At 42.8% G+C, this 8842-nt stretch overlaps 1 non-coding gene across 1 annotated transcript; it reads left to right on the top strand.

Moving 5' to 3' along the window:
* The first annotated feature begins 2343 nt into the window (after positions 1-2343).
* On the top strand, positions 2344-2425 carry trnas-gcu (transfer RNA serine (anticodon GCU)). The gene has a single exon. It is a non-coding gene; the product is annotated as a tRNA-Ser (tRNA).
* Positions 2426-8842: the final 6417 nt, after the last annotated feature.

The following is an 8842-nucleotide window of genomic DNA, read 5'->3' as shown; positions in this document are numbered from 1 at the left end:
AGGTCCATGTTGTCTCTTTGATTCTCATGAGCACTGTTCTCATGGACTGCGACAAAATCTGCCAATCTGAAACAAAAACAGAAATTGCTGTAAAATCACAGTTGTGCTGGCAGCATCTGTGCAGATGAATCACAGTTAACGTTTCACATCCATTGGGTCCGTCTCTCCACAGATGCTGCCAGACGTCCTGAAATATTCCAGCAACGTCTGTTTTTGTTTGATTTTCAACATCAGCAAGTTTTTCATTTTTGTTTTCTTATTTTCTGCCAATATGCTTTGGCTCAAGATTACGTTAAATGTTTTAAATATGACTGTGATGGAACGGCCACATTCCACCAGCCAGCTCCTTTTATTTGGTTCACGTGACCAATGCCTTTCCACTTGGTCACCGCGCCCGACAGCTGCACTGCATATAAATTGACAAGACTGTGGCATTCTCTCGGATTGGTAATCAGGAGCGAGATTGATTGAAATTATTGAAAATTTAAGATAAACTGATAAAATACGGGATATTAAACTGGAAACTGAAAGGGAAAGAGAGAACAGCGAATGATAATTTTTTGACAAAACTGAAATATAATCGCTCAAGATTCAGGAAGTACTTTCGTCCACAGACATACCATAATATGGAATTTAATGTTTGGGACAACCAATGCAAGCAGATAGCAAAATCGTAGTTTTAAAGTCTTGCTGTAACTGTTTTGGTTTTAATGAACGCACACATGGGACTCAGTGCTGTAATGGTCTCCTAAAATGGAAAAGGAAATCCTTGCCTGCGAGGATACGTGGGGAATGTTCACTGATTCATCAGTGAAACATGTGTAAACTGTGTAACATGAAACCAGTTCAACATCTATTTTCCCGGAATTTAACGCAGGGCACATGGGAAATGTTATCCATCTGCTGAAAAATCACCTTCGGCTCTCTCTCCACATATGTCTCTTCACGTTTTAGATACTTGCAGTATGTTTGTTGATCAAGGAGTCATTATCCAGAAAACGTTGTTTCTCAATCCACAAACACGGGTATTTTCCCATAAACTGCGCTTTGCTCAATATCACCTTATGTCCGTATTCCTCAACACGACGACAAATTAAAGCTGCTCCATGTGAGGCTCAGAATTGAAACTTCTGCAGAGCACAGCCCACTATACTGAAACAGAGATACAGTGCACTGGTCACCTTCAGCACAGGAGCAACACATTAATGCTTACCTCCACATTCCTGGTTTTACCTTAACGTTTGGGAAACCGAGTTTCTCTGATTCCATGGCTAGTAACGGGGATTATATGATCATCTTCACCAGTGGTTCAGTCCCTGAGTGAGGAAAGTGGTGAGGTACTCATTGTAAAGATGGGTAGATTGATGAAATGTACAATTTCATCTTTTGCCTTCACTAACCCATTAGCTTTTTATTTTGTTTTGCATCTGTAGGAATCTTAAAATCTTCATCTTTAACAGACTCAATGACAGGTCTCCATTGGGTCTCTGGCATCAAATTTCAAAGTGTAAACCCCCTCTGAATTCTTCCACCGCAGTCCGCTGTTTGAGAAGTGTTCCTGTTGTGGGAAATGCACTTCCCCGTGTATCACCTGCTATTCCCAGCATGCGCTCTGGCACTGCACTCATTTTCCTTCTGACACTTGCTCACTGTGTTGCTGTGATCATACAGTGACTTGGTGTCGCACAGTGCAGGAAAATGATACACATCAAGGTTTTTGCATTGTTGCCTTCAATTGTCAGGTTAGCCTTATTTTGGATTTTGAAATTGTCTGTTCTGTACACAAGTGCGTGTCAAAAACATCTGAGCGGAAGTTAGGTGTTCCGAATAATGACATTGAGCACTATGCACTCTCCTCCAGTCTGGAAAACAATTCCTCACAGGCAATTTAATAGACAATATACAGCAGGTGCAGGAGTAGGCCATCCTGCCCTTCGAGCCAGCACCACCATTCATTATGATCATGGCCTGAACATCCTCAATCTGTATCCTGTTCCTGCCTTATCCCCATAACCCTTGATTCCACTATCCTTAAGAGCTCTATTCAACTCTTTATTGAAAGAACACCTCCTGCTGTCTCGGGTTCTTCATTCCGTTGACTTCAAATCTTCACAGAATTCAACAGACCTTGTTACATATTCATTTCCTCATTTTTGTTCAGATCACTGTGTGCATTGTGTGACAGTGGGAGTGCACTTGCCCCACAACCCAGGGATCAGACCATAGTCTTGGAACCGTACTATGTTATTTATCATTTTACCAACACCAGGGAGAAATATCTGCTGCTCTGCATAATTTACCCAATTCAATTATTCATAAGGTCATAGCTGTTCCAGCATCTTTCACGAGGTGGCCGAGAGGTTAAGGCGATGGACTGCTAATCCATTGTGATCTGCACGCGTGGGTTCGAATCCCACTCTCGTCGCTGTCATCAATGGCATTTTCGTGGTGCTGTTTTCAGATGATCACAGCTGTCGTGTTGAAACTGGAACGCTAATGGTCAGTTTATATGCATTTACGCGATTACAAAATTTCAAAGAATGGTTTGAGCCTCTTGACTAAGCTGTGTTGAAATGTAGGTTGCATTGGGATAATGAAAGGAAACGCGGTTTCCTTTTGCTAATCAAGTTGCTGTGAACGTTTTTTCGAATGAAAGACATCCAGGAAAATCAAATAACGAGAGCTGCGAAGTGCATGTTTATGCAAAGGAATTCTTAATGAACTTTTTGTCAGATGAAATATGAAGGATGTTGAGTAGACGTAATTTATCCTGGTGAGAAGAGCACAGCGAGACAGCACAAAATGATGGCGATACTTCAAAGGGGCAGGGCGTGGGTGTAGGGGCACTGAGAACTGGCTGTAAATGCACAGTGGAGAATTGCCAATGTTGGTGCCGTGCATGGGCACGGAAAGACTTACACATTGGTCTCGCCCTCGCCCCTTGCTCTCGTCATTGATGAATGCTGGACATAAGGCACAGATAAACACAAGATGTGGGAAGCAAGCTCCCTCTCGTTATGCACAAACTGGATGCATCACATTGAACTATGAACAACTGGAGAAATCAGCATGTTACCTTTAGGGAGTGAAACTAAACTGTGGATCAATGACCGCAGATTCATGCAACATAAACATGAAAAATAATTTAAAATGTAGGGTGAAGGTTTGCTTGCTCAGCTGTAGCTTTGATATCCAGACGTTTCATTACTTGGCGAGGTAACATCATCATCAGTGGCGACCTCCAAGTGAAGAGAATCTGTTGTCTCCTGCTTTCTATTTATATCTTTCTCCTCGATGGGGTTCCTGGGGTTTGTGGTGATGTCATTTCCTGTTCGTTTTCTGAGGGGTTGACCGATGCCATCTAGATCTATGTGTTTGTTTATGGCATTGTGGTTGGAGTGCCAGGCCTCTATGAATTCTCAGGCGTGTCTTTGATTAGCCTGTCCCAGGATAGATGTGTTGTCCCAGTAGAAATGGTGGTATTTTTAATCCGTGTGTAGGGCTACGAGGGAGAGAAGGTCGTGTCTTTTATTGGCTAGCTTGTGTTCGTATATCCTGGTGGCTAACTTTCTTCTTGTTGTCTTACGTAATAGTTGTGACAGTCCTTGCATTGAATTTTGTAGATGACGTTGGTTTTGTCTTTGGATTGTTTTGGTTCTTTTAAGTTTGTTAGTTTTTGTTTGAGAGTGTTGGTGGGTTTGTGTGCTACTAGGATTCCGAGGGGTCTTAGTAGTCTGGCTGTCATGTCTGAAACTTCTTTGATGTATGGTAAGGTGGTTATGGTTTCTGGCTGTGTTTGGTCTGCTTGTCGTGGTTTGTTCTTGAGGAATGTGTGGACTGTATTTTTTGAGTATCTGTTCTTCTCGAATACATTATAAAGGTGGTTTTCCTCTGTTTCCGAAGTTCGTCTGTGCTGCAGTGTCTGGTGGCTCGTTGGAATACTGTTCTGGCGCAGCTTCGTTTGTGTGTGATGGGATGGTTGCTGGTGTAGTTAAGTATTTGGTCAGCGTTTGTCGGTTTTCTGTATGCAACGGTTTGTAGTTCTCCATTGTCCTTTCTTTCTACTGTGTCTTTCAGGAATGCGAGTTTGTTGTCGGTTTCTTCTTCCTTGTTGAACTTTATGCCTGTGAGAGTGTTGTTGATGATGTTAAATGTCTTTACTATCTTGTTTCGTTTTGTGATGACAAAGGTGTCATCTGCGTAGCGGACCCAGATTTTGGTTTGATTGTTTCTAGGGCTGTTTGTTCTAGTCTTTGCATTACCGCTTCTGCTCTGAATCCTGATAGCGGAGGTCCTATGGGTGGGCCGTTGGGGGTTTGTTTTTAGACTATGTTGTTGAAAGTGAAGTGGGTGGCGAGGCACAGGTCCACAAGCTTCATGATGTTTTCGTTGGTAATGTGATTGATGGTGGTTGGTGTGTGTGATGGTCTCTTCTAAATGTGTGTTTCCTTTGCCATGTCGATGTTGATGAAGGTGAACAGTGCTATTATGTCGAATGAGACCATTGCTTACCCTTCCTCGACTTTGGTGTTTTTGATGATTTTTAGGAATTCCTGGGTGGAGTGGATGGAGTGCTGTGAATCTTCTATGAGGTATTTCAGTCTTGAGTGTAGTTCTTTGTCCAGTCTGTAATTTGGTGCTCTGGGTAATGAGACTATGGGTCTGAGGCGGCTCCTGGTTTATGGATTTTTGGTAGTCTGGTTCGACTTGGCCAACACATTGATCCTGGGACAGTCTAAGCAAAGACATGCTAGAGAATTCCCAGAGGCCTGGCACTCCAACAACAATGCCATAAACAAACACATATATCAAAAAGCCATCTATCAACCCCGCAGAAAACAAACCGGAAATGACATCACCACAAACCCCAGGAATCCCATCCAGGAGAAAGATATAAATAGAAAGCAAGAGACAACAGCTTCGCTTCACTTGGAGATCGCCACTGATGATGTTACCGAGCCAGGTAATGAAACGTCTGGATATCAAACCTACAGCTCAGCGAGCAAACCTAAACCCTAAACCTCAACCTGAGCTGCAAACCTTCACAAACCTTGCGATTTAAAGTGTCTTTATACGCATCTCATTAATAGACTTTTCGTTATAATACCCGTCTGGTTGAAAGAAGAAGACATCACATTTTAAGATAAATGACAACGTTACCAATTTTGTTTTGAAATTGAGATCCATTTGATCATTGTCCACAGTGAACAAGTTCATTTTAAATAATGCAAACCACATTCTCTCACCTGGAATAAAAGTGTGATTTCAATATAAACATTGTCCTTGCTAAGTCGCAGTTACTCAACATGAAAAATAGGATGTAATGTTTATTAAGCATAGATCAATTAGCACCATTATCTTACTTCGGATTGACTGCAGTATGCACATGCGAAATAAGGTTTAAGAAAGAATGACTTTTGAAAATAATGATTCGGTGGTGACTAAAATTAATATTAGCTTCTCATGATGTGGATATTCCACCAATGGCTCCAGTGGTGGAAATGTTCAGTGGGCAGTATTTCTATGATGATACAGACGTATGTGCGCCGCCAGGGATGTGAGCTCCCACTTCATCTGGAACAGCGTCTTTTGACGTGGACCAGGGAGCATTGTGGCATCCGTCTGGGAGTTCCAACCACACCTGGAGCAGCTTCCATTGACATGGAGCAGCAGGGAGCATTGGCACATCCGAATGCAAGATCTAACCTCATTTGGAGCAGCTTCAGTTGGCCTGGAGCAGGGAGCTTTGGGAGATCATTGTGGGAGATCCACTCTCACCTGGAGCAGCTTTTAATGACATGTAGCAGCAGGGAGCATTGGGACATCAGAGTGATAGATCCAACCTCAACTGGACCACTTCTATTGACATGGAGGAGGGAACATTGGGACATCAGACTGGGAGCTCCAACCTCACAAGGATCAGCGTTTAATGACATTTAGCAGCTGGGTGCATTGGGACATCAGAGTGGTAGGTCTAACCTGAACTGCACCATTTCTACTGACATGGAGCAGGGAGCATTGTGACATCAGACTGGGAGCTCCAACTTCAGGTCGAGCCGTTTCTATTGACATGGAGCAGCAAGGAGCATTGGAACGTCAGGTTGGGAGCTCCAACATCACCTGGATCAACTTGTATTTACATGGAAGAGGAGGGAGGATTGGGACATTAGGCTGGGGGAAAGGATATTCAACGATTTTAATCTAAAGTAAAATATGTTTCAACACCGCAAATGTTAATTGATTTATGAAGACTCTTTCCCGGGAAAATAATTAATTCTTTAGATAGTAAAGTCAAGTCCTGCAAATATTCAACTCAGGAAAACGCATTGGTACAGAGAGAAATGGGAGTGATGTTTCATGTCTTTGTCTTTTCATTTCTGGCCATCTCTGCACTGGATTATATCACCGGAAGGACGTTTTCACTCATTTCCAGCAAATACGGTCAGGTCACTAACGTAATCTAAAGGTGAAAATTTTTGGGTATATGCGATGTTATGATTAGGATGGAGATTACTTCAAATTTTGGGGAAAACGTAGCAAAGTCAGTTGCAATTTCCAAGATCAGCAGTGACCTCATTGATTGGCTGATCAGATTGTGAATGGTCGTTTTTTGAGGACTATTTGAAGTGAATCAATGATGGTGATTATCTTTGTTCTTTGTTCACCTTGTGACTGTTACTGCTATTGCTCATGTCCTTGTTAACACCACAGCTCTGCAGCGTGTAAAACCTCATCTGTGCATCTGGCCAGTGGCACAACCATTCGTATAGCTGGCTACGCATCAGGCGGTTGTAAGTTCAACTTTTACTTTGCGCAAGCGCATTGTGGAGATTCATCACACATCCAACCTAATCATTTTTGTAATGCTGAGGTGGATAATATTTGAAATTTTCATCTTCACGAGCGAAAATTCTTTCACTGTCTTCGATCAGTTAAACATTACCAAATGCTATCAGAGTAAAAATCACACAGTACCAGATGGTATTGAACAGACGTATTTGGAAGCACCAGTGTTCCATGCACTGCTTCGTCATCAGGTGTTTGTCAACTGTTGGAATCTAAAATGGCTTTGTGTGATTATTAAATGTATCCACCCAAGTCCAACACCAACACCTCCACGTCATGGGTACCGTCGACACCACGAACGGTCGGTTGAAGTCCAGATGATCTTCCAAAAGATCGCGCATATTGACACACACACCAAGTTTCTGCAGAAAAACACCCACCTGATGAAGGAGCGGCTCTCCAAAAGCTAGTGCTTCCAAATAAACCTGCTGGACTCTGCCCTGATATTATGTAATTTTTAACCTTGTCTACTCAACTCAAACACTGGCACTTCCATATCATAGACAACATCAGTCATGTCCCACCGTTGTCAGAGAAGGCAATCCTGGAAGAGCCTAATACATTGCACATAGGTACGTTTCGTTTTCAGAAACCAACGCACTCAATCGTTGCAGCTCCTATGTATGAAAAGGCAGAAAAGAAATAGCTGAGACTCGGTTTTGACAATATTTTGAAACTTTTTGGGAAGTGGAATCAGAGGAGAATGAAGGATTAACGGTCCGTCTGTGCAGAGAGAGGGAAGGCACTATTCCCTTCTTTGATGAGCTGGGGTATTGACTGATCGAAGGCATGAAACAGATTCCTGGTAGAGCTGCGCTCTCTGCATCAGGAACAAGAAGTCCTGATTTCCTGAACGGTAATGAAACCCAGGCCACTCAGTTAAAGCGCTGAATACTAACCACTAGACCACCAGGGATGAGGGCAGAAGCAGTTGCACCGTTTCTTCATAACACAGTTTTTGGAATTATGTCACTGCAGATATGTTTCCCCTCAAAAATGATTGAATTATCGCGTGTTTACAGCACAGATCTGGGTCCCTTCATCTCGTTTCCCAACACTTGGTCTGTAACCTTGGAAACTCTGACGTTTCACCTGAGGGCTAATTTCTCTGGAACGTTTTAATCTCGTAAAACACAATAAATGGGATTAAAGTTTGAGATGGGAACTGAACCCCATTTTTAACCATAGACTGAAGCACGGAGACACATTTCCCCAAGTGTGTCACGGGCGTCGGGAGAAAACAAGCAGAATGTTAGATTTCACCGACTTGTCTGATATTATCCCATTTCAGAGTTCAACACCAAGGTCTGGTTACAGCAAAGAAAGGAAGCATTCAGCCCCTCTCATCCCAGTGTTCCATTACTCTGTAGTTTATACTGCCTCACCTCGTTCTTGCTGCTAAACTTGATCACTGCTCACGCCCGCTCTTTCCTGTCCTGCCGAACGGTTTGCCTCAAGTTCTTTGAATGAAAAACAGGAATGACCTATTTCAAGCACTTTTCTAGTTTACAAGGACAGTGTTATCACCACTGAGCAAGCACATTGCCAGCTCAGAGAGAAGATCTCATCCTTTAGAAACTGAAATGCAAAGATGATTGGATAGCCTCAGTATTGTAAACCAACCAACAAGACTGGAATAGGGCCGAGGGGATCACGCACAGAAGGATGGGAGAATAGAATGGCGAATTTCTTGGTGTCCAGGGTGATTTTAACAGAAATCTTCCCTGGTAGTATAGTGATGAGGATTCAGTGATTTCACTGTCATGACTTGTTAAAGGTTAACGTTTACAGTAATCAATATGAAATACTGCCTGATATTTCGAAGCAGAATGATGTGCAGCAGACAGAATCGTTTCCCTGCATGACCTAATAAGAGAGCTCAGAAGAGCCAGGAGGAGACATGAGAGCCAGGAGGAGACATTAGAAGTTGTTGGCGGATAGGATCAGGGTTAACCATAAGGCTTTCCAAAGGTATGTCTGGAATAAAAGAATGACG

The sequence above is a fragment of the Chiloscyllium punctatum genome, chromosome 24 (genome assembly GCF_047496795.1).
Source record: "Chiloscyllium punctatum isolate Juve2018m chromosome 24, sChiPun1.3, whole genome shotgun sequence".
NCBI lineage: Eukaryota > Metazoa > Chordata > Chondrichthyes > Orectolobiformes > Hemiscylliidae > Chiloscyllium > Chiloscyllium punctatum.
Note: the sequence above shows the minus strand (reverse complement) of the source record. Positions and strands in the feature narration are given on the sequence as shown.